Source organism: Ochotona curzoniae, unplaced genomic scaffold (genome assembly GCF_017591425.1).
Source record: "Ochotona curzoniae isolate NIBS_2020 unplaced genomic scaffold, NIBS_Ocur_1.0 contig_1223, whole genome shotgun sequence".
In the NCBI taxonomy this organism is placed as follows: domain Eukaryota; kingdom Metazoa; phylum Chordata; class Mammalia; order Lagomorpha; family Ochotonidae; genus Ochotona; species Ochotona curzoniae.
The window spans coordinates 21,143-47,064 of NW_024464994.1; the positions used below are offsets into that span (position 1 = coordinate 21,143).

Here is a 25,922-nt window from a genome sequence, read left to right on the forward strand (position 1 = left end):
AACGAGCAAATGGAAGATCTTCCTCTCTCTCTCCTTCTCTCTGTATATCTGACTTCCCAGTGAAATAATAAATAAATCTTATTTAAAATTAGACATCATAATGAAGTAGAACCTATCCAAAAATAGCAGATTATCTCAACAAAGCATGTTAATGAGCACAGAAAAATTGCTTACTACAGGTAAAACACTGGAAAACACAAGTGAAAAGTTCGCAAGAAGAAACCAGCAAAGTTGGAGGACAAAAGATTGATATGAAAGAAAAACATTTTGATTTTTAAATACTTGAACAATCAAAGTGATATTAAGAAATGCATCATTGCAGAAATGACTGAACTGCCATTTTATCTTTTATTTCTTTTCACTTTTTAATAAAAGCATTCATATTTTTCTTTTCTTTTAAAGGTACATGTTTTTATTTGAAAGGCTAATTTACACAGAGGAGAGACAGAGAGAAAGATCTTCCTTTTGCTGGTTCACTACCCAAACAGCCGCAAAGGCCAAAGCTGAGCATCTGAAACCAGAAGCCTGGGCTTCTTTCAGGTCATGGGGATACAGGGGCCCAAGGTCTTTGGCCATCCTTTGCTACTTTCCCAGGCCATAAGCAGGGAGCTGGATTGGAAGTGAGCTGCTAGGACACAAAACTGTGCCTGTATGGGATGCCTGTGCTACAGATGGAGGGTTAGCCTGTAACTCCACCACGTCAGCCCCTGGAATTGTTTTCTTTGACAAACATAAAACCAGATTTTTGAGTTCCTTGGATTCTTGAAATATTCCTTAAATGATGCTTCTTTTTGAGCCTGGGATCTTCACAGTTTTAGGTCCAGTTGCTTCAGTCCAGAGATCCAGCCAATCACAGCTATCTGGCCCCACATTTTAACCATTAGTGCAAGGAGATAACCGGCCAACAGAAAACAAGGTGAGGAACATTGTTCATTTAGCATGCACCTAATAGTGTCCCTTCCTGGGCAACTGGATACAAGTATGGGAGCCTCCCGCCACTCTGTGTGAACTGAGTGTGGTTACCTCAGTGAAGGAGTTCCCGCCTGACTCTCAGAACCACAAACAGGAGCACAGGATCTCTGCATTGGAGAGATTTCCGGACACACCATGGACCTGTGAGGAGACAAGAAAGTTTCAGATGGTCCTTCAACCCTCTGTGCATTTGCTCAGAATGGAGCCAGGGAAACGGGCAAGGCTGCATTAGATCCCATCTGGGGCACTGAGAAATCTAAATGTTATCAATCACATATTCCTTACCTTAACTAAAATATGGGACAGCAGTGTCTTGGAAAAGAAATATTTTATTCCAACCTAGTTTGGACACAGTTCAGAATCAGGCAGTCCTATTAATCCAATGTCTGGCAAAGGCTGGACATAGCTAGGGGGTGCAGAGGAATGATCATGTGGGGAGTTGGGACACATGGAGAAAACCTAGGCTGAATTAGGTTTCAATAACCAACCTTCTCTTGAGAATTACCACCTAGGGGACCATTTGGGTCAGGTTCTTCTGCTTGGACTCTTGTGACGTGGGTCCAGGTCATACTCGCAATGGTTTCTAGGTCAATGTTGCCTGTTCCCCCTTATAATGTCTGGATTGGACTTTCCACAGATCCTGAGGATGGGGACTCATGGGCTCTGTGGATCTGGGGCCCCCATCTTTCCGTCTGCTGCTCTCAGGGGCCATGGCGCTGAGAGAGACCTGGGCAGGTAAGTGAGGGCTCAGGAAGGAGAAAAGGAGACACCATGCAGCAGGGTTTCAAGACAGGGGTAAGCAGAGTAGAGCCCACATCACGAGGCAGGGAGCAACTCTTTTCTAACTTTAGAACTCAGGGTCTGACCTTGATTCATTCCAATGACAGCACCCCAGTGACAGACCTCTTCTTGGGCCCCACACCGCCAGACTGGAGAACAAGCTTACAACATAGACACTCTGTACAACACAGCACATCCAACTAGAGCAGGCCCCTCATCTTCCCTCTCTTTCCTGGAGTGCTCTTCCCAGTCCACCATCACTCTTTTTTTTATTATTATTATTTTTTTATTTTTGACAATCTTTACATAGTTGATTAGGGTAAAAAGGTTCAAAGGCTACAGGAAAATGGGTAAGACTATTAGTTCCATATTGTTTCCTTCATGTATCTGAGGTAAAGGGGGATTTAAGGGAGAAGCCCCACCCAGTCTCCCACCCACCCCAGGTCACTGATGTAGGGCATGCTCCAAGGGTCTTGTTCAAGTGGTTTTGATAGTTCAACAATTCTGATTTGCTCTCAGTCTCACCACTTCAAGCACAATGAGGTCGCTGAAGAATCCACTGGTTGACATAGGACAGTCCACCATCTTTGTGAGAGTCCTCACTAGCCTTTTCATGGAAGCTATAGTCATGGCAGCAATGGTCATTGCTGTGATAAAGAGAAAGAGGTGCTCAGGTAGAGAAGGGGTGAGAGATTAGTCTTAGCTCTCGTGTCTCATTGGTCTCATTGTGGGATTTAAGGCCCTGACAGCAGTGTTCCCTACCTCACTTACAGAAAGCACAATCTATACACCTGCTCCCCACCCAGGTCATGTGTATGCCAGCATTTATGCTACTGTGTCCCACATGTGGAGCTATCACTTTGCTGACCATGGGAACAGAAACCTGAATCTATATATATCAGCTGAAGGTCTCCACTGAGGACATGCCACTGGTAGGGAAGCTGGCATGCTTCCCACATACCTGCTTTTCTTGAATGTCCTCATCATGGCCCACGTCTGAAGCCTCAGGCCTTATAACCTCACTGGATCCAGGGATTTCTTTCTACAAGGATCCAGGGATTGAGAGTTCCTTAGGGTTTCACAGCACTTAAAACTCACTGGCCCCTCAAAGGGTATTTCCTTCTCACAGGTAGAGAAGGGGGCATTTACTCTCAGGCTGCAGGTGAGGGTGAACGGGGTGATCCCTGACACTCTGAGACCCTGTGTACACAGTTCATGGAGGAGCCCACCTACCTCACTATTTGTGACCTCTCTCTGCTGTTTACTGTGTCCCAGCGCAGAGCAGTGACAGTGCCCAGGGCTCTGATGCATCTCTCACAGTTAATACAGGTGGGACCTGGAGGGTCTCAGTGGGAGAGGGGGTGGGACAGAGGGAACATGACTGGGTTACGGTGAGTCTTTGGATTTGGACATTCTGAGTGGTGGGATGCTCAGCTCACCACTTTAGAGAGATGATTTGAATTTTTTCATGACTGTTTTCTTTAGTGTGACAGCTGCCTCATATGGAACTTATCTGGGTATGTTCCTTTTCTTTCTACAAGAGTCAGGAAAGACAACAGCCTAACAGGGTACATGTGGGCAGAAGCCAGGACACACGTCCATGGATCTGGTACCTGACATCAGAGACCCTGCTGCATCTTAAGAGCCAGCAGGACATGAAATCACTGTTTGGTTTCCAAGGCCAAAGACCATCAGTGAGATCACTTGTAATGTGACCACTTCTTGATCAGGGAGAGGATACAGGGAGCAACACGCCAGCTTCATCCCGTGTCCATGGTTCACCGCTGGTCCAGGTCACACAGCATAGCCAAAGCAGCAACCTTGGACCCCAAGCCATGAAGTATGGCTCACTGTCATCCCCAGCCTGTCTGGGTGGCACGCCTCCCCAGGTCTTGTCTGTAAAGAAACCAAAAAAAAAAAAAAAGAGAGAGAGAGAGAGAGAGAAAGCAAATGAAGTGAGAAAATACTAGAATAGAATATCGTTTTGTCTGAGCAAGTGCAGAAACAAGGCACTTTGAAATGTATACAGTATTGAATACATCCCCATATTGGCTAATAGAAGTGTTGGTTCTCATTTGTAACTCAGCTTTTTTTTTATTTGTTGTTGTTGCCAAAATTAGCATGTGTGCTCTAAAAAAGGAAAACAGAAGTTTTGAAAACTTGTATCCATCACCATAAATTTTACAATTTCCAAATACCTGCAACCTTTTCTCTTAGAATTTGTGATATTACAAAAGATAACTAATTTTCAAATTAAGTGACAACAGGAGAAAACCTAAGTAATATGATCACACAGTGTGTTACAGTACTTTCTGAAGTCATGCATTAGCAAAATCCATTCAGTGTGCAGGATGAACCCGTGAGTTTTAACACACCAGAAAACCAAATATCCCACAGTAGGGCTTCAGCTTCTCTCCTAAAAATAACCTTAAAAGCTGGCATTTAGATGACATTAGTGTATGATCAAAGTAACTATTCATAGTTATTTGAATACATTATTAAGGTATTCCTCCTACATGTATATCTAACACTGATTTTCTTTCTTCATTTAGTACAACCAGAAAAAAGGCTAAATGTAGAGCAAAAGTGAAAATCCAGTAATCTTCTACCTAAACAGACAAAAGGAGCTGCAAAGAGACAAAGGGTGAAGATTCACTCTTCTCTTTATCCTGTTTATTTTAGAAAGTTATTTCTTGTAAAACCAGTATTCATTCAAAACTCATGGAATATACCAATATTTAAATGGTTTCCATTTCTGTACTTGAATGTATGGGTACATATAAACCAAATTCTGTTTCTCTTTGGGGTCATCACCAATTCAGAAGAGCACAAAAGGATTTGGAAATCAAAGTACCTGGGAACCACCGACTTAGCCCCAAGTTGGCTTCAGGAAGACAATGCAAAAGGAGCCTCAGTGCTGGGTGCCAAGGCAACCCTGCGATCAAAGGCTCGGACCCCAGGGTGGCTCTCAGGATCTCAGCGAGTGTGGGGTCTGGACAGGAGAAGATAGAGCGAAAGGGAGTCCTGGTCTCCACTTTTCCTTCTCACAGACTGTGTCTCGGGCTCTGCTTACAAAGACACTCAGGACTAACGCTCAGGTCGCAGTCCCATTGGACGAGCGATTTCGGAAAGAGCCAATCAGCGCCGCCCAATTAGAAAGTCACCCCTGAGCCTCAGGTTCAGTCTCCACAGATAGACTGGTTCCATGGAACTCATTACCCTCCTCCTGTGCTGCTCGCGGGGCCCTGGCCCTGGCGGAGGCCCTGGCCCTGACCGAGACCCGGGCGGGTGAGTGCGGGTCGGGAGGGAGACGGGCTCTGCGGGGCAGGAGCGAGGGGAGCGCGGCGGGGACACAGGACCCCGGGGAGCCGCCTCCCCTGCAATCCCTGAAGCAGAAGTTCCCACCTCATTCCTTCCGCATTCCCTTCATCCAGCTCCTTCCCAGACGCCCCATTTACTGTTTAGCATCACCAAGGACCCTTCCTTCCCTGCGGTTCCTTGGAACGTAGACCCCCCCTCGGTATGTCTCCAGGCGGGGTCGGCCCAGGTCTCAGCCCCTCTCTCCTCCAGGCTCCCACTCCCTGATGTACTTCCTCACCGCCGTGTCCCGGCCCCATTTCATGGCCGTGGGCTACGTGGACGACACGCAGCTCGTGCGCTTCGACAGCGACGCCGAGAAACCCGAGGGCAGAACCGCTGGTGCCATGGATGCAGCAGGTGGAGCAGGAGTACTTGGACAGCCACATACAGCGCAGTAAAGAGCAGGCACAGATTAACATTGTGTACCTGAACACCCTGCCCGGCTACTACAACCAGAGCGAGGCCGGTGAGTGACCCGACCCTCCCCACGTGCGCCCAGGGCGCTCCGGGTCCCCTGGCCGAGGTCCCCCACCCCGAGACTGCGCGCCCCGCGGAGACCCTCGGCGGGAGGAGCCGCGGGACACGCCCGGGTTTCGCTTTCGGTTTCAGCTGAAATCCCCGCGGGTCGGTGAGGGCGGGGCGGAGCTGCGTGGCCAGGGCTGACCGCGGGCGGGACAGGCTCTCACACCTTCCAGTGGATGCACGGCTGCGAGGTCGGGGAGGACGGGCGCCTCCTCCGCGGGTACAGGCAGGAGGCCTATGATGGCAAGGACTACATCGTCCTGAATGAGGACCTGCGCACCTGGACCGCGGCCGACATGGCGGCTCAGAACAGCAAGCCCAAGTGGGAGGCTGCGGGTGAAGCTGAGTGGCTGCACAAATACCTGGAGATGGGAAAGGACACTCTGCAGAGAGCAGGTGCGCGGGGCTGGGAGGGGCCGCCCTCACCCACCTCCCCCGGGCTGGGGCAGCAAGGAGGGGAGGAAAGTGGGAGCCAGGCCAGTGTCCCCCTCTCCTGCCGGCCACAGCAGGGACGTCCACCTTGGTTTGGGGTTCAGAGCCAGAGACCCACTGTTCCCTCAGGAGAGGAGGACCTGGGGAGGGACGGGGGGAGGCACAGAAGATTCTGGAAAGGACCCTCTCAGTACCCTGCACTCCACCAAGATTTTGTTGATCCTGGCCCCTCCCAGACCTGTCCTCAGCCTCAAGCCAGTGAACTGGGAGGTTTCATTCCAGCCTATCTTCCCCTCAGAGACCTGGGCACTCCTACCATAGCCAGATACCTGATTCTAGAACTTTCCAAACACTAAATTTACCGCATTGTCTTTATCCAGGCAGGGTCAGGGTTTTGACCTCCTCCACCACCCCATTTTCCCTGTCCACTCTTAGGAAGGTTATTGAGTGTAACTTTAGTGTCAGGGGAAGAACATGAAAGGCCTGAATTATCCAAATCTTCCCTCAGAACCACCCACAGCACATGTGACCCACCACCCAGTCTCTGACCAGAAGGCCACCCTGAGGTGCTGGGCCCTCGGCTTCTACCCCAAGGACATCACACTTACCTGGCAGCGAGATGGGGAGGACCTGACCCAGGACATGGAGCTGGTGGAGACCAGACCTGCAGGGGATGGAACCTTCCAGAAGTGGGCAGCTGTGCTGGTGCCTTCTGGAGAGGAGCACAGATACACATGCCATGTGGTGCATGAGGGGCTGCCTGAGCCCCTCACCCTGAGATGGGGTAAGGAGGACGGGAGGGATGGAGTCTTCAGCAAGGGTGGGAATGAGACCAGGAGTCAGAGCCCCTTATTGTCCCTTCCCCTCTCAGAGCCTCCTCAGCCCACTGTGCCCATGTGGGGAGTCATCGCTGGTCTGGTCCTCCTGGCAGCTGTGCTCATTGGAGCTGTGGTCACTGTTGTGACGAAGAGGAAGCACTCAGGTAGGGCAGGGTGAGGGCTGGGTCTGAGTCTCCTGTCCCCCAGTGAGAAGGTCCCCCTACCCCGTTCCTGGGAAGCACCATGCACACATACCTGCACCCCTAGCTGAGCCCTGGCTGCTCACACTGGCTCAAACTATGGCTTGAAAAAAATAAAATAGTCAAATATTTAGCCAGGCTAACAAACAGTGTTAGAAAAACTCTGATAAGTAAAATTACAAATTTGGGCCTAGCGCTGTGGCCTAGCAGCTAAAGTCCTCGCCTTGAACGTGCTGGGATCCCATATGGGTGACGGTTCTACTCCAAGCAGCCTGCTTCCCATCCAGCTCCCTGCATGTGGCCTGGGAAAGCAGTCGAGGACGACCCAAAGCCTTGGGACCCTGAACCCACATGGGAGACCCTGAGGAGGTTCCTGGTTCCTGGCTCCAAATCGGCACAGCACCAGCCATTGCGGTCACTTGGAGAGCAAATCATGGGACAGAGGATCTTTCTCTCTGTCTCTCCTCCTCACTGTATATCTGACTTTGTCATAAAAAATAATTAAATATTATTATTATATTACCCTCCTCCAAAGCAGGGTCCCAAGACCTTGGGCCATCTTCTACTGCCTTCCCAGGCCACAGTCAGGGAGCTGGATGGGAAGTGGAGCTGCCAGGGTTAGAACCGGTGCCGATATGGGATCTGGCTCATATAAGGTAGAACTTTGGCCGCTAGGCCACTGCTCCAGGCCCAAAAACAAATCTTGAAACAAAGAAAACCAGAAGAGCCTGGTGCTGTACCCTAGCAGCTAATGTCAGAAATCCCACACTCACTGGTTCACTCCCCGGATGGTCACTGAGCCAGGGCTGGGCCAGGCCGAAGCAGGATCCACCAGCTTCCTCCTTCTCCCTGATGGCTGCAGGGTCCCAGCACTCAGGCCAGCTTCTGCTGCTCTTCCAGGCACAAGGGCAGGGAGCTGACTGAGACGTGGAGCACACAGGACTCTGTTCAACAGCCACATGGGACACTGGCATTGCTGGCAGCAGCTTTCCATGTTACACCACAATGCCAGCCTCTCATAAGAAAGCTTCAGAAACAATTAACTCCTTCAACTTGTAAGTTTGATGCAAATAAAAACAAAGCCTCCAAGCACGTGAAGGCCATGCTGCCGGCTCTGAGGGTCACCTGACAGGTACACAGGTGCTGGAGGAAGCTTTCCTGGTCACACTGAGCCTCCAGGACTAGATCATCACTCACAATCACCTCCCTCCAGTAGTGTCTGTGTTGGCTGTCATGCAGTTTGATGGGTGAATATCAAAAGATGAGAGATAAGGATCAATGTTGCATAGTGGGTAAAGCCTCTGCCTGTGATGCTGGTATCCTATTCAGGTGCTGCTTTGTGTCCCGGAACCTCTGCTTCTGATGCAGCTCCCTGCTAATGCACCTGGGAAGGCAGTGGGAGATGCCCGATGTGATTGGGGTGCTGCACTAATGTGGGAGACCTGGAAGAAGCTGCTGGCTCCTAGTGTGAGACCCACCCTGCTTCGCCACTGCAGCTTTTTGGGAGGTGAGCGGCAGATGTACAACTTGTCTCTCCTACTCTAATCCTTCCACTTCTCTCCTCCTTTCTTCCTCTCTTCATTTTCACCTCTCTTTCTGTAGTTCTTTCAAATAAATAATATTTTTTCAAAATGAATAATATCATTTACAGCATAATGGATAGACTGAAAAATGTTTATGCTAAACGACAAGTCAGACATGAAGAGACAGATGTGTCCTGTTCTCTCTCATATGTGCACGCTAAACAGCAAACAGGGATCGGCACTGTGGAGGGTAACAGGTTGAGAGGCAAACACCCTTCTTATATGGACACCACTTCAAATCCCAGCTGCTCCATCTCTCATCCAGCTTCCTGCTGTGTCACGGAAAGTAATGGAAGATGCCCAAGGGCTTGGATCCCTGTCACCCACGGGGGAGAGCTGGATGAAGGCTCAGGCTCCTGACTCTGGCCTGGTCAGTGTCAGCCTGTGCAGCTCTCACTCTTCCTGTGCAACTCTGCCTTTCCAATACAGAAATAAATCTTCAAAACATAAAGAGAAGATAATGTACTGAAAAGGACATGGAAATCATAATTGACCATATGGATCAGTACACACTCCACACATGCAGTAAAATGCCACAGTTTATAGAAACACGTACAGTAATCATGTATGTGAAGATCAGGATACTTAGGACTTAAAGTCCCAGTTTCAAGCATTAGACTGGCCTAGCATGGATTCTAGTTCAAGACGTTAAGCATTTTGGAGCTTCCATTGTTCTCTGTCTTCTGGAAACCCACCAGCTCTGGAAAAGCCATCTGCCTTGGCACACACAGCCCTGAGGAAAGGACCTGAGGCCTCTAACACTGACCACCAGAGGGCGCCACAGCCCAGCATCACATGGGGCAGCCCTGGCTCTCAGCTTCACTGCTCCCTGGGACAGTCTCAGCAGAAGCCTTCATTCCAAACAAATGAAAACAAACAGATGTACATTTCTATGTAAAACAATGGGATACTATAAACTTTTGGTCATTGTTTCCAGTTGCTAAATTATGAGAAATTTGGTATGTGCCATAATATATAAAAGAGCTTCCAAAGAGGATGAATGATTGCAATTTAACTGACAGTAACTGGAAGATGATAAATGTGTCCTTTGGCTTCAAGACACAAGAATGACCATGGTTAGTCAGGATGCAGTTAATTACTGTTCACAATCATCTATTTGACTTTCCATTTTCAACCTGGATTCAGTTAAACATTAAAAGAAAGGCCAAACCAGGCAGCCTGGTCCTATAGTGGCTCCTATACACACCCCATGGGCAATTGCACACATCTCTGTTCAACCAACTGTTGATGTGGATGTCCCTGGAAACTGATTTTTTTTAAGTTTTTATTTTTTATTTTTTATTGGAAAGGCGGATATACAGAGAGGAGAGACAGAGAGAAAGATCTTCCGTCCGATGATTCACTCCCCAAGTGAACGCAACAGCCAGCGCTATGCCGGTCCGAAGCCAGGAGCCTCTTCCGGGTCTCCCACGCGGGTGCAGGTTCCCAAAGCTTTGGGCCATCCTCGACTGCTTTCCCAGGCCACAAGCAGGGAGCTGGATGGGAAGCGGGGCTGCCAGGATTAGAACCAGCGCCCATATGGGATCCCGAGCATGCAACACGAGGACCTCAACCACTGCGCCATCGCACCTGGCCGTGGAAACTGATTTTTAAAATGAAACTAAGGGCCCCATCAGTGGCCCTGAGACAGGAGTTACTCTGGGTTGGACTGGCCAGTCTGGGGAGCCCTCCAAAGGACCGGGCTCTCTCTGCACAGATTGAAGTGTCCGTCACTGTGTGTAACAATCATTCTGACGGGGCCAGGGGACAGCACCTCGGAGTATTGATTTACATTTGCCTGTCAGCTGCTACTGTTGAGCATTTTCCAAATATTGGCCATTTCTAGTTCTTCCAAGAACTCCAAATTAGTTCCTTTACCCATGTCTGTATTGGACTGACTGGATTGGTTTGCTTTGGTTTATTCTGGTTTTAACAAATACTGGCAAAAATGTGTGGAAAGGGAAAATCACATACAAAGCTATCAGAAATATAAATTAGTACAACTATGGTAGAAAACACTGTGTTAATCTTTGAACTGCAGCTTCCATATGATCCAGCACTCCCATTCCTGAGCACACAACAGAAGATCTGAACTCATTGTGTCATGGAACCTGCTGCACTGCTTACAGCAGCACTGCTCACAATGGCCCAGATTTGACATCAACTAAGATGTCCATCATCAGATGAATGGATAGAGAAAATACAGTATACAAACATGATGGAATACTATTCAGCTTTGCAAAGAGTCCTGTCTTCTCATTTGCATCCAAATGGTTGGAGGTGGAGGACATCATGCTGAGTGAAATGAGCCAGACACTAAAACAAATACAGCACGCTGTCTGATGTAGGAGCTAAAAATGGAAACAATGTATCTAAACATAGAATGTTATGATTGGAGGCCAGAGAAGTAGGGGAGTTAAAGGAGTTGTGACCAAGATAAAGAGAGGGACTGAGAGTGGGAGGGAGGGGTTCAGCGTCAGGCATGACATCCCCCCAGTCCCTGACTCTGAGGACCCTGGGACAGGTAGGTGGGTGCCCTGGCTGTGAGAGCTGCTCCCCACTGAACCCTGACAGCTGTCCCACACACAGGACTCCAGGCCTTCACCTGCAAGGTGCTCAACTCTGCCCCAAGCTCCAAGGAGACTGGAGGAGGACTCCAACCTCAAGAGGACAGCTCAGCTCTGTGAGAGCCTGCCCAGGGAACACGGCCACACCAGGCCTGGAGTCTGACATGAAATGAACAAGGAAGGAGTGTGGTTCTGAGCGACCAGGTGTGGTACCTGTGATGCAGGAATGGAAAGCTAGCAATACCTGGGTCCCAGTGTGCACCTGACACCCCAGGAAGTGTCATCCTTGCTGGAGGGATTCGTGAACTCTGGTGAACACTCCTCCCATGAGACAAAACTTTCTCTAATGTTTGTTTTGTATGTTTGTCATATGATGCAATTAAACACTAATACAATCTTATTTGGCTCTTTGGATTAATTGAATGCCTTTTGTCAGCATGTATCACCATGTGTTGGAGTTACAGCTTTGACCAACAGCCCTAAGTCTGTGCTTATGGGCCCTACATTCTAGTAAAAGTGAGATGGAGCCATTACAGTGAGTTACCTAACAGTCTACTTGTTTATATGAAGGGCAGTGTCAGGGAAGGCACTGTGGCACTGGGCAGGGTAAGCTGCCACCTGCAACCCAAGCACCCCAGATGAGAGCACCTGTGTGACTCCTGACTGCCCTGCTCGCTGCTCGCCCACCTGGAAAGCAGGGAAACATAGACCTGGTGCTTGGGTCCCTGCATCCACATGGAGGCCTAGATGGAGCTGTGGGCTCTGGCTCCAGCAGAGGACACAGCAGGCTTTGGAGAGTGAATCATCGGGTGAGAAATCCCCTGGGGATTTTCTGTTGCCTTCCCAGGCACATCAATAGGAAGGTGGATGGAAGCAGAACAGCCTGGACTTCAAGAAGCCCCAGGATGTGTGGTGCTGGCCTTGCAAATGAAAGAACTCACTGACCCACAGCAAACGCTGCTGCTGGGCTGTTTTCATGAAGCAATGATCCTTCTGACTCACATCAGCAAGGCAGCTGACCACAGCGGGAATGACTGTCCCTGGGTGGCAGGAGAGGGACCCTGCTAGGGCCCCAGTTCATGACTGAGGTGGGGTGGGAGGGACCACAGGGAGAGGAGGAAATGATAAAGGAAGAGCTAAGAGGAGGTGAGGACACGGGACAGGAATCTTTTGTTTTAAGATTTATTTTTATTAGAAAGTCAGATACACAGAGAGGAGGAGAGATGGAGAAAAGTTCACTCCCCAAGTGGTCACAAATGGCTGGAGCTGAGTCAATCCATAGTTAGGAGTCCAGAGCTTCATCTGGGTCTATAATGGGGGTAAAGGGACACAAGTCTTTGGGTCTTCCTCGACTGCTTTCCCACACAGGGAGTGGGGTTAGAAATGCCATCCATACGAGATCCAGGCACATGCAAGATGAAACTTTAGCCTATAGGCCTGGACAATGCCCAGAGATCAGGATTCTAAAGCAGCAGGTGCTCAGGTCTCAACATGCTGTGTCCTGAATATTAACAGGAATGTTCACAGAGCCCAGGTGGGATCTCAGCATTCTGTATTTAATGCATTCTGTGGGGCTGCCTTAAATCTAGTATACTGCTGATGTGAATCAGGTTGACACGCATGGGTCTAGGTATAACTAATCATAAAAAATGGGCACGTCCTGATCAGGTCTCTCAGGATCCCTCAGCCGGCCCCGGGCCTATCCTCAGGAGGGGACATCACACAGGCCTGGGCAGCCGGGCACAGGGTCAGGGCACAGTCCCTGGTACCCACCTGGCCCTCAGGGTCTCAGTCCCAGGGCGGGTCTGGGCCAGGGAAGCAAGTGCAGGGGAATCCCCACCTCCTCCAGGATCACTTCCCCTCTCACAGCCTGAGTGAGCTCCTTCTGCCCGGACACTCGTGACTCGGGTACACCTTGCACTCCATTTGGGCGAGCGCTTCCAGCGGAACCAAACAGCTCCGCCCAACTCGGATCAAATCTCCTCAGCCGTCCAGGATGGGGTCCATGGCGCCCCGGACCCTCCTCCTGCTGCTCGCGAGGGCCAGGGCCCTGGCCCTGACCGAGACCCGGGAGCGTGAGTACGGGTCGGGAGGGAGACAGGCTCTGCGGGGCAGGAGCGAGGGGAGCGCGGAGGGGACACAGGACCCCGGGGAGCCGCCTCTCCCAGACCTCACACCCCCTACACCTCGCCATCTCACCGACCCCGGCTTATTCAAGACCCTCCCCTCTCCTCACCGCCTCATCTCGCGGTCCCCACACTCCCTTAGTCTCCGCCCCAACCCAGCTCCGCACTCCTCGGTCCCAAGGGTCCCGCTCCGGGCGGGGTCGGCCCTGGTCTCAGCCCCTCTCTCCCCCAGGCTCCCACTCCCTGATGTATTTCCTCACCGGAGTGTCCCGGCCCGAACTCGGGGATTCCCGCTTCATCGATGTGGGCTACGTGGACGACACGCAGTTCATGCGCTTCGACAGCGAGGGCAGAACCGAAGACGGAATGGATTCGGCAGGAAGAGCAGGAGTACTGGGACCTTGAGACAAAGATCTTAAAGAAACACGCACAGGATATCCGCGTGGACCTGAACACCCTGCGCGGCTACTACAACCAGAGCGAGGCCGGTGAGTGACCCGACCCTCCCCACATGCGCCCAGGACGCTCCGGGTCCCCTGGCCGAGGTCCCCCACCCCGAGACTGCGCGCCCCGCGGAGACCCTCGGCGGGAGGAGCCCGCGGGGCGCAACCGGGTTTCCTTTTCGGTTTTGGCCGAAATCCCCACGGGTCGGTGAGGGCGGGGCGGAGCTGCGTGGCCAGGGCTGACCGCGGGCGGGACAGGCTCTCACACCTACCAGGTGATGTACGGCTGCGAGGTCGGGGAGGACGGGCGTCTCCTCCGCGGGTACTCTCAGTCCGCCTATGATGGCAAGGACTACATCGCCCTGAATGAGGACCTGCGCACCTGGACCGCGGCTGACATGGCAGCTCAGAACACCAAGCGCAAGTTCGAGGCTGCTGGTGATGCTGAGTACAGCAGGGCCTACGTGGAGGTCACGTGCGTGGAGTCCCTGCACAGATACCTGGAGATGGGAAAGGACACTCTGCAGAGAGCAGGTGCGCGGGGCTGGGAAGGGCCGCCCTCACCCACCTCCCCCGGGGCTGGGGCAGCAAGGAGGGGAGGAAAGCGGGAGCCAGGCCAGCGTCCCCCTCTCCTGCAAGCCACAGCAGGGATGTCCACCTGGGTTTGGGGTTCAGAGCCAGAGACCCACTGTTCCCTCAGGAGAGGAGGGACTTGGAGAAGGACAAGGGGCAGGCACAGAAGATTCTGGAAAGGACCCTCTCAGTACCCTGCACTCCACCAAGATTTTATGATCCTCATCCCTCCCAGGCCTGTCCTCAGCCTCAAGCCAGTGAACTGGGAGGTTTCATTCCAGGCTATCTTCCCCTCAGAGACCTGGGCACTCCTACCATAGCCAGATACCTGATTCTAGAACTTTCCAAACACTACATTTATCGCATTGTCTTTATCCAGGCAGGGTCAGGGTTTTGACCTCCTCCACCACCCCATTTTCCCTGTCCACTCTTAGGAAGGTTATTGAGTGTAACTTTAGTGTCAGGGGAAGAACATGAAAGGCCTGAATTGTCCAAATCTTCCCTCAGACCCACCCACAGCACAGGTGACTCACCACCCAGTCTCTGACCAGAAGGCCACCCTGAGGTGCTGGGCCCTCGGCTTCTACCCCAAGGACATCACACTTACCTGGCAGCGAGATGGGGAGGACCTGACCCAGGACATGGAGCTGGTGGAGACCAGGCCTGCAGGGGATGGAACCTTCCAGAAGTGGGCAGCTGTGCTGGTGCCTTCTGGAGAGGAGCAGAGATACACGTGCCATGTGGAGCATGAGGGGCTGCCTGAGCCCCTCACCCTGAGATGGGGTAAGGAGGGCAGGAAGGGGCAGAGCCCCGATCAAGGGTTGGAATGAGCCCTGTGGTTAGAGCCCTTTATTGTCCCTTCCCCTCTCAGAGCCTCCTCAGCAAACTGTGCCCATGTGGGGAGTCATCGCTGGCCTGGTCCTCCTGGCAGCTGTGGTCACTGTTGTGATGATGAGGAGAAAAAGATCAGGTAGGGCAGGGTGAGGGCTGGATCTGAGTCTCCTGTCCCCAGAGAGAGGATCTCCCTACCCCGTTCCTGGGAAGCACTGTGCACACACACCTGCACCCCTAGCTGAACCCCAGGTGCTCACACTGGCTCTGGTGTGAAGCCTGAGTGAAGGTGAACAACAAACACTCCACGGGAATGACTCTGCTCATGGGAACCTGAGTTCCAGCAGCCCCAGGTCAGGGGGAGATCCCAGTTAAGGACACACCTCCAGGAGAGGCACCTCCTGACTCTTTCCTGGGTCTGTAGCCACAGTTCTAGAACTTTTCTAACATGAACTAGGCTTCTGGCCCTGCCTTCTCCCTGCCTCTCACTGGATATTTTCTCTCACAGGTGGGAAAGGAGGGTGTGGTGCCGAGAATTTTAAATCCCCAGATAACCATCAAGTCTGAAGTTGGTGCTAAGGCATAAAGGTGGTTTATTCAGGTTAGCCTAGGTATCCCAGCCACCTCCCCCAGCCCAGCATGGCTGGGCAGCGGAGGGGCAGCCGCAGCCGAGGCTGCTAGGATCCGCAGGGAGGACAAAAAGCAGCAAAGCAGCGCAAGCCGAAGAGGAAGAGAGAGAGCCCAAGGCCCCCAGTTCTTATACATTTCAGGCTATTAATTATACAGTCATGATTTAGCAGGCTTCTATTGGTGGGTTTGAAACAAGCAACTTTCAAAAAGTACAAATCAATGAGCTATTGGGCAGTGAATATTATCAAACACCAGGTACCTCCTTCCTGAGGAGTGGTCTGCCTACGTGACCTGCCAGGTGTCCTGCTGGGTGTCACCTAGATTATCAGGCCTGGAGTTCACACAGCCCCCCAGCCAAGCAATTAAGGCAGAATCACAAAAGGCAGAAAATGCCTAGGTTCTTCATTCCCCCCTCTTTCTAGTAACTAATCAAATCTTTGATTTAGTAATATTCTTAGTTATACAAGTAATATAAGTAACAATGTACAAGCATCATTGAAAATATTAACATTCAAGAATCTCTCAGTGCTAAGGGGTTACATGTATACATGACAGTTTCACCAGGAACCGGAAACCCTAACTGCCTATCATCCCATCTGGCTCCTATATGTCCAAACAGAGGACTGGACCCAGCTGCTTTTAAGGAAAGGGGAGGTAGTTGTCTGCTCTTGGGTGCTTCCTGCTGAGAGGGGACGCAGTTGAGTAACAGCAGCAGTTGGGCGGGGGGAGGGGGGGGTCCATCTAACGGTTCCTGATAGAAGGTAGACATCATCAGGTGTTCGATGTACAGCCTGGCACTTGTAAGGCTTCTCTTTGTTGAAGTCTAGATGACAAAACATAACATGGTTATAATCCTTCCCAACCTAGTAGGTCGTGTGTTCAGTTAGAAACTTCAGTTTGAATACTTGAGCTCTAGAGCTTAGATGTACTCAATGGACTTAATGAAACACACAAAACTCCTTTTGAGCTGCATAAATTGCTGGTCTAGATCAATCAGAAGGCATAGTAATAATGCAAGGATTAGCATATAGCATTAGGATATAAGCCCATTCATTACAGGACAGGTAAATGCAAGCTGACTCTTTGGCAATTATTGCATTTGACATTTGAAAACACTGCAGTTTTACATCTAGGTAGGTGATGTCTACCACAGTAATCAGGAGGGCGGAGTTTGCCTCCAACCAAACCAGGAATGGATGGCAGAGCTCTGGCGGGGCCCCTCAGGGTGTTAAACCACCATTGCCCCAATGAGGGGGACAAACTCATATCATTCCACCAAGTAAGGGCCTAGGCGACCCTCATTTCAGCTTCCGTGTCAAGGAGAGCCTAAAAGATCCTTTCCTCATCTGCTCCATGCCCTTCTTCCTCCGCAGTCTTCCACTTCAGGTCTGTTTGCTGCCTGGGGAGTGGAGGCCCATCTAAATTCTTTTTACATCCATTTTACAGTTATTCTTTCCCTTGAAACTGGTGAATCTAACAGTAAGGAACTGGCAAGTGTTAGATTTTTCGAATCAATTATACTTTACCAATCGTTGTAAGCCCTAAGAGTTTCAGAATGAAACACATAGCCTAGAACATAAAGCACAGCACTGAAAACATTCTTTTGCAAGACCTACTAGTCACACTATAGATGGCAAAAGATTTAAATTGGTTCTCATTTACAATAACTCAGTAGTTTGTAGTTAAGACAGAGGCAAGCAGTCTATTAGTTATAGCCTAACAAACCATGTACTTGTAATTGAAGAACACAAGAATCTTAAGTAGGTGAGCAAAGAGATCCCAAACAATTTGGCAAGTGAGGAACGCATGAGCTCTGCTTTAGAGCATTCAGGGTGTTCTACCCCATTAAAGCTTAGTTGTGGTACTGGTTGAGCAGTCATAGGCCAACTAACTTACAGGCCGCTGGTAGCCATTGTATTCCAAGCTCTTCTTACTAATAAGGCTTTTTAGATCAGGAGGTTACACTTCCCATCGCCTCTTGGCAGTGGGTGGGTCCCAGGACAGGGCATCTCATGCCCGGTTCCCATAAGCCCGCCATCATGGGCACATGGTGAGCTGGGCTTGGGCCTGCCTGGGCTCCAGGGCTCCTCCCTTCGGGATGAGTACACTGACCAAGGGGGGAGGTTGCTGGAGCCGGGCTAGGCAGGTCCACCCACCGCTCTCATTGGGCGGCGGACGGGAGCGGCGTAGGGCGCAACCTTGGTCCTGGGAGGTTACACTTCCCATCGCCTCTCGGCAGCAGGTGGGTCCCGGGACAGGGTGTCTCATGCCCGGTTCCCATAAGCCCGCCATCATGGGCACATGGTGAGCTGGGCTTGGGCGGCCAGTGTGCCATTTGGTGCCAGGCTTTGTTTGCTGGCCACCCGGCAGGGGAGCTCTGGAATTTGGTGGTTTGAATTGCTGCTTATGGGGCTCCACGTTAAACCTAATGTGTTTCTACGAGGTGAATACATCCTAAACGTTCCCAATGACAGTTACTCTTCCTTTAAAGAATATGTTACCACTTAGCAATACTGACCACCAAATACCAGTTCATGCTAAAGCTATGGCACGGGGCTTGTCCAGTAGACGCACTGACTGGATTACGGCTACCACCAAGGAGCACGTGGACTGGAATGGTGGCTGCGTTCTGATCACTTAACAGTGAAATCCCCCTTGGCACAAGTGTGGACTGGGACTGGACGCACCAGGCTGGACCAGACCCCAGCACTGTCTGGTGCTCCTGGAGGACCAGGATAGACGTGGGATGGACTAGGCGAGGTTGCAACCCCTACTGAACCATGTGTGAGCCGTTTGTGGGAATGGACTGGACGAGCAATGGCTGGGCTGAAACATCCAACAACAAGAACCAGCTTGGGTCGAATGGACCCACTGGCATGCGCAAAATCTGGCACTGGGAGAGGTTCTGATGGAGGAGCCTGGGCAACTCCTCTGGCAGGACACAGACCCCACGGATAAGTGCAAGAAGCATGAATGGAAACAGCCCAGAGCAGGCCACAAGAAGTTTCCCACTGGCATACATTAGGCATGGATTGGGGGCAGACCAGGCTAATCAGTTAACGTCATCACTGGCAAATCCCGAGCACCACAACAGAGTAAGGGTCGAGCCAGGTTTGGTTGCGATAAAAACCAGTCCACTACAGAATGCCAGGATGAGGTTGACTGTGCCAGATGTGACTGCAGTGCCCAGGCAGCACACGTGAGAAACAGGAAGGGAGGGGACAGAGCCAGCAGGGAAATAAGGGGTGGTTCCCCTGCTGGACAGCTACTCCCACTGGAGAGCACTAACTGGGAGGGGGGCAGACCAGTCTAAGCAGGGCTACAACACCTGTGCGCCTCATGTGGACTATATCAGGGAAAAGCCAGGATGGTCTGATTGTTCCTATGGGTGCAACCTACAATTAGAATAGGAGAGGGCTGTTTGGGCATAGCCGCAGCATCAGCTGGCAAAAACTGGCACTGGGGGAAACTGCAGAACCACCTGGAAAGTGCACAATCTGGGAGTGAGAGACCTGGGAGGGAAATAGTGGGTTCCCCCCTCTTGGGTTACCACTCCCATGAGAGGGCACGAGAACTAGGACGGAGGCTGTGGTAGCTAGACAGAGAGGCACTCAACCACACCCGTGAAGGCTTGACTGTTGAGCTGGTTAGATGAATCTAAGCTTCAATGCCATTTGCCATGTACGATAGCCAGGGGGGATGAGGAACAGATTGAACTGGTCTGCCACACATACTGGCAAACCAGGGTAGGAGGTTGGCCTGGTGGGGGTTATTGTGGGTCTCTCTCACCAAGATGCAGCTCCCACTGGTTTAGGTGAGGATCGAGTATGTGCTGTGCAGAACCAGGCTGGAATGCAACACCCATTGGTTCCAGTAGAAGGCGGGACTGAAAACAGAACCAACCCAGCAATTGCAACTACCAGCAATCAAGAGGGGGAAACAGTACGGACTCTCAGTGTATAAAAGTCTGATGCCCCTAATAAACTTCAGCTTTGACCATCAGTCAGGGTCCACCCGTGTTATTATAGGCTCCGTGCACCAAGTCCGTCGCTGCGGAACAGCGACAATGGACAATGTCAATTAATGGATTTTTCAACAACCTCATCGTGTTTGCAGAGGCGAGATTGACAGCAATTTCAAAACTGGTGACCTATTGAAACCACTTTAGCGAGTATCTCAGAGCATGCCCCACATGCGGGACTTGGGGTAGGTGGGAAACCGGGTGGGGCTTCTCCCTCAATATCCCCCTCTACCTCAGATATGTGAAGGAAACAATATGGAAATAATAGTCTTTCCCACTTTCCTGTAGCCCTTGACCCTTTTTGCCCAAATTAACTATGTAAAGATTGTCAAAACAAAACAAAACAAACAAACAAAAAAAAAATAAAAGCTCCATACCAGCCTTCCTAACAAAGGCCATGTACCCTAAAAAAAAAAAAAAAAAGATCCACAAGTCACTACTTGGAAACATCTATGGATATTAATAACATATCTTTCTAGTATAACTCTGAAGATATAGGTCCTGCATGGGAAGTCAGTATACAGTGACTCCAGTGAATTTAACAAATTAGCACTTAGGTGTGACGTCAGTGATCACCTGCGGCTCTTGACACATGATGCTTAGGCCATGGAAGCCTCTTGAATCCACAACACCCCCAGAATTCCTTAGACAAGGCCATACACAAAGTGGAAGTTCTCTCCTCCACTGAGAGAAGAGCACAACCATCTTTGATGGCTACTTCTTTGCACTGGGGCATGGACCGCTGAGGTCCTTCACAGAGGAGGACACTCTTTGCAGCAGTATCCTGGCATTCCACACCTGATATGCTTGCTTTCTTGCTGGCTCTCCTGTCAGACCAGAATGCCTTTGGGCTGATTCTGAGGCCACTGAGTGCTACTCAAGATTGTCAGTCTGAGTCTGCTTTAAGAACCGTTTCCCATGTAGCAGCATTTTAACATTACCCGACATCTGACTCTTCATTGAACACTTTCATATATATAGCCATACATTTTACCACCTAGTTCGTGGGGATTTGGCGTCCTATGGCGTTTTAAAACTGTGCCCTTAGCAGTAAGTCCATTTGAATACATTCAGAACTATTCAGCTGAACAGACTTGTAGGTGCTGAGAAAAGAGACACAGACATGACTCTCTAAGAGCTTAATTGTGTATCCATACATTATTTTCAAAAAGAATTTAGCTTAGCAGTTCTCATTCATGAGCATTTTCATCCATAAGCCACTTAAAATTGACTACATAGCTTGCCACATTCAGATAGCACTGCGAAACCACCTGTAGGATTTTGCACACTCTTACCACAACCAGATGGTCACTTAGATATCAGGAAGGAAGATTTGAGGAATTTACATAACAACAAGAGGGAGTATACTAGTAAACAATTTCTTTCTCTAGCAGATGCCTTTTCTTAGTGTTAGTTTCCTGTTCCCCTACTTGGGGAAAAAGCACCTCTTTTTGACCTGTTATCTAAACTGAAGACCAAGGAGTTCCTCTCATGTAAATTTTCACATCAACCAATCCTGGAGCCTTCCTGGTGGCAGGATTGCAACTAATCCTGTCTCCTCACTGGTAAAGCTTTCCAAAGTCGTTTCTGTAACCAAATTTTTCTGCACAATTATCTTTACCAACCAAAAGATGCAATCTTTGACGAATGTTGTTCTGAATCTTATCAAACACCAGGTACCTCCTTCCTGAGGAGTGGTCTGCCTAGTGACCTGCCAGGTGTCCTGCTGGGTGTCACCTAGATTATCAGGCCTGGAGTTCACACAGACTCCAGCCAAGCCATTAAGGCAGAATCACAAAAGGCAGAAAATGCCTAGGTTCTTCAAGGGAACTACACTAAGGCTGCAGGTAAGCACTGGGGTGTGTTTGGGGGTGGAGGAGTCCCCAAAGCCCTTGCTCTAGTCAGCTGCCCCTGGAGGTGCTGCCCACCCACTCCATAGCTCCTCCCTCAGCCACACCCCCTAGGCTCTCACCAAGTCCCGATTGGTTCTCCCAGGTGGGGACAGTGACCAGGGCTCCGACTCCTCTCTCACACCTTGAAAGGTGAGACCTGGAGGGCCTCAACGGTGGAGGGTCCTGAGTGAGGGGACACAGAGAGGCTGTGGATTCCTTGTATCTGGACATTTTCACAGTGTGCTGTGCTGTTCCTGTCCTCATATGCAATGACCTCAAATTTCACCTTGTTTCTGTAGTGTGAGACAACCCCCTTGTGGGGACAGACCTGCTGTCTGGTGCATCTGCTGCAGCTTCATTCTTCCCTGTGCAATTCATTTTTTCCAATTCCAATCACGAGATGTTGGTGAGAAAATTAAGAGGAAAATTCCAAAAATTGGACAGAGAAAATAAACAGAAGCACCAGGAACCTTCCAGAATCTGTTTCCTGTGTTGAGTCATAGCAGGTGGGGATGGGAGAGGCTGGGAGGCTCTGGGTGAGGATGAGGCTGTACCCAGGCAGTGCTCCATCCATCACACTTTCCCGTGGTCATTGCTGACCCGGCTCAGCTGTCCCAGCGTCCTGGTTTTATTGGCAGCATGTGCTCACCAACACATGCCAACATAGGACTCACCTATGGCCAGGCTGCCCTATCTCATGGACCCAAGGCTATGGAGGCTGCATGGGGCCATGGCCACCAAATCTAGAGCTTAAGTTCATCCCTCAGCTCCATCATCCTATGTTCATTTTGTTCCTTAGTGTCACTGGCTGATTGCACCTGCTCTTCCTGTGTGTGAGCTCTGGTGGCCTTCACTTCTGTGTGTGCAGGAGGCAGTGTAGGAGGGAAGCAAGAGGGCAGAGGACATTTGTGAGAAAGCTCAGGCCGTGGGGACTCCAGCAGGAGGAGACCTGCTCTGCAGCAGCCACAAGTGGCGTCTGTCGCATGATCCACTAATGAATCATGGGGTCTGGAAGGGGCAGGTGCAACATCCTTATCATTCAGTCGACTTTGCTGTGGGTCAGACTCAGTGCTGGGCAAGGTGGTCCAGGTTGAGTGTGAGGGCCAGAGCAGCTGGCTGTCTCACCATCATGGTCAGCAAGCACTGTCCCGAGGTGGTGACCCTGAGTAAGGTTGGAAGGACACAGTTAGTCATCTGCAAAGCTGCTGTGGGGGAGGAGGACGGCCAGTGCAAATGCCCTGGGCAGGAGCAAGTCTGCACACAGAGCAGGGAGCCATCAGGAAGGCTGGTCGGGACAACACCATCCAGCAGGCTTCATGCACACTGAGACTGGGCCCTGGCTCTGAGTGAGATGGGAGCCATGAGGCAGCTCGGAGCATAGGAAGGACATGTGCACCTTCTGTCCAGGGACCACCCTGGCTGCTGCGTGATGATGGGGCTGAGAGACTGCGAGGCTGGATACATAGATCTAGGGGATCCTGTGAAGCCCAGACAGGGATGCCGGTCACTGTGGTGGGTGTGGGCATGGGCAGAGTGGGAGATGAGGTTCTGGATCCTTCTGCAGCTAGATGCACAGCACTTTCTGTGGGCTGCATCCAGGGGAAGAGGAGGAGGTGAGGAGGACACCCAGGGCTTCAGGCCGAGCCAGTGTGGGGATGGCATCACCGTAGGAGAAGGGCAACTGGGAGGGTGCATTCCATAAGGCACCACCCAGGCATTCAGTGCAGAAACCAGGATGTTGGTGAGAAATGAGTGACACTGCAGGGCTGGGGGTGACCACGAGTCGGTTGACGAGGGGAAATGTCTGTGTGGGAGACTCACTGAGGAGTCGGCTCCACATGAACCACATTTGCATTCAGGAGCAGAGATGGAGCACCCAGGGAGTGAGTGAAGAGTGATGAGAGAGGGTGCAAGAAGGAGCACTGGGCCTGCAGGGCTAAGTCGAGGGGGAGAAGGAAGGTGGTAAAACCACAGCCCCACTACCTGCAGGGCTAGGGTCACTGGGAGAACGAGGGTCCACAGACATGTTGAGGGGATCCCGTGAGCACTGGGAGGGCTGGGACAGTCTGGAGCAGTCAGGGGTCTGCAAGTGGCTCAGATGGGTGCTGATGGCACTGCCTCCAGAACACACTCTGGCAGCAGGAGGGAAGACAGGATTCCCACCTGGACCTCAGCCTCCCCTGAAAGATGGTCAAATGAGCACACCTGGGCCCTGGACACCACACAGTGAGGGACGGCTCTGCCAGAGACCTGGGGGCAGGCAGCCTAGTTTACAGCAGTGTCACTTATGATCCAGGTTTACTAAGTGGGAAACACATATACCTGGTTCTGAGCCACACTTCCCCTCTGAGCTTTGACAAACTCCAAGTTGTTGTGCTGGGCAATGGTGCCAGACAGGGAAAGGGAGTCCCAAGCCCAGGCCCCACCCTCACCAGGCACCTTCCTGGTTAGCTGGGATTTCAGGGGGAGGGGCAGTCACTACATTCTTACCTTGTGATGTTTCAGCTCCCAGTGTTCACATCCAGACAGGGCACAGCCAAGGTCAAAGGCACCTGTGTTCTCTGAGAGCCCCATGATCAACACAGCTGTCACCCACACTGGGAACCCCTGGGCCTGTGAATAAGATAGTGGAGGCACAAAAATTATTTTTATTTATTTGAAGTTGTTTTTTGTCTTTTTGAAAAGGAGAGTGTTCTCCCGTACCCGGACATCCACAAATGTCCACACAGCTCGAGGAGTGGCAAGCCAAAGCCCAGAACACAAACTCAGTCCAGTGGTCCTGGTGCATCATGTGCTGCCTCCCAGGCGTGCACTGGGTGGACGCTTGGCAGAAAGTAGAGCCAGGACTCCAAATGAGCACTGAGATGGGATTGGGCATCCCAAGTTGCATCTCCACCCCTGTGCCAAGTGCCATGGTTCTCAGTAAGGGTTAAATAAAGGGCACAGCTGGTTACTGATGACACAGGACATTGGAGATACACAGTACCCTCTCTCCTGGTGAGGCAGAGCAGGAGGAAGGTTCAGGAAGAGCACACAGCTGAGAATATGAAACATCCCAGGATCCTGCTGCCTCACATGGTGCCCCACACAGATTCTCATGCCTTGAAGCCCACAGTGAAATCCAGAAGTTGCTAAGTTACCCTTCCCTTGGCTGTGTCACACTGTAGCTGATGAAGGCAGAGGAAATGCAGAGAACCTGGTTGAGGCTGCACAGCCAGGAGCAGAATCCATGGCCTCACCCTGGCTGGTCCCAGCTGGGAACCACAGCCCTGCTGCTGGGCACAGAGGGCACAGCTCACATCCCTGACCCTGGCCTTGGGCCTGCACTAGGACTTCTGTTCATGCTGACATCTTGGGCGTCCTACATTTAGCAGCTCTGTGGTGTGATGGAAATGTTTTTGTTTGCTCCAGAGGAGACAAGGTTCACTTCCTGACTCTCCCTCAGAATTCTTCTTTCTATGGGTCAGTGAGGGAGTGGCTTTTATCTCGTCCAAGCAGGTCTCTGCTTCTCTGACACCAACTAGCAGTCCTGCCCTGAATCCTGGCAGGGACACCTGCAGTTAGTGTCCAACCCGCAGGTTCCAGGCCCATCCCTGACACTGCCCTCACCTCCCAGGCCAGCTGCCCTCAACTCCCACCTTGGTTACCTGCTCTTCTGACTGCAGGATCCTGGTGTCAGGGCCTCTGTGTCCCAGTGGAGTTGGGCTGCAGCCCCTCTCAGCAGCTGACTGCATGGCCAGTCCAGGGGCTCTTCCCGACCCTTCCTTAGAGGTGTCCACGAATCTTTCCTTACAGAGTCTTTCTTGTAAGATTGTTCATCAGTTTGGGGCCCGGCGCAGTGGCGCAAGTGGTTAAAGTCCTCGCCTTGCACGCCCGGGATCCCATATGGGCGCCGGTTCTAATCCCAGGGGCCCCGCTTCCCATCCAGCTCCCTGCTTGTGGCCTGGGAAAGCAGTCGAGGACGGCCCAAGGCTTTGGGACCCTGCACCCACGCGGGAGACCTGGAAGAGGCTCCTGGCTTTGGATTGGCATAGCATCAACCATTGCTCTCACTTGGGGAGTGAATCATCGGATGGAAGATCTTCCTCTCTGTCTCTCCTCTCTGTATATCCGCCTTTCCAATAAAAAAAAATAAAAATAAATCTTTAAAAATAAAAAATTAAAAAGAGAAT

The 25,922-nt window shown here is 51.2% G+C and overlaps 1 long non-coding RNA gene and 2 pseudogenes across 1 annotated transcript; 2 read left to right on the forward strand and 1 right to left on the reverse strand.

The window, feature by feature from the left end:
- The first annotated feature begins 1,628 nt into the window (after positions 1–1,628).
- On the forward strand, positions 1,629–21,824 carry LOC121167695 (annotated as a pseudogene).
- On the forward strand, positions 13,216–15,549 carry LOC121167702 (annotated as a pseudogene).
- On the reverse strand, positions 21,821–25,644 carry LOC121167716. Its single transcript, XR_005885630.1, has 3 exons — positions 25,398–25,644; positions 24,241–24,363; positions 21,821–22,912 (listed from the first exon to the last, which is right to left on the reverse strand). It is a non-coding gene; the product is annotated as an uncharacterized LOC121167716 (long non-coding RNA).
- Between the last annotated feature and the right edge of the window lie 278 nt (positions 25,645–25,922).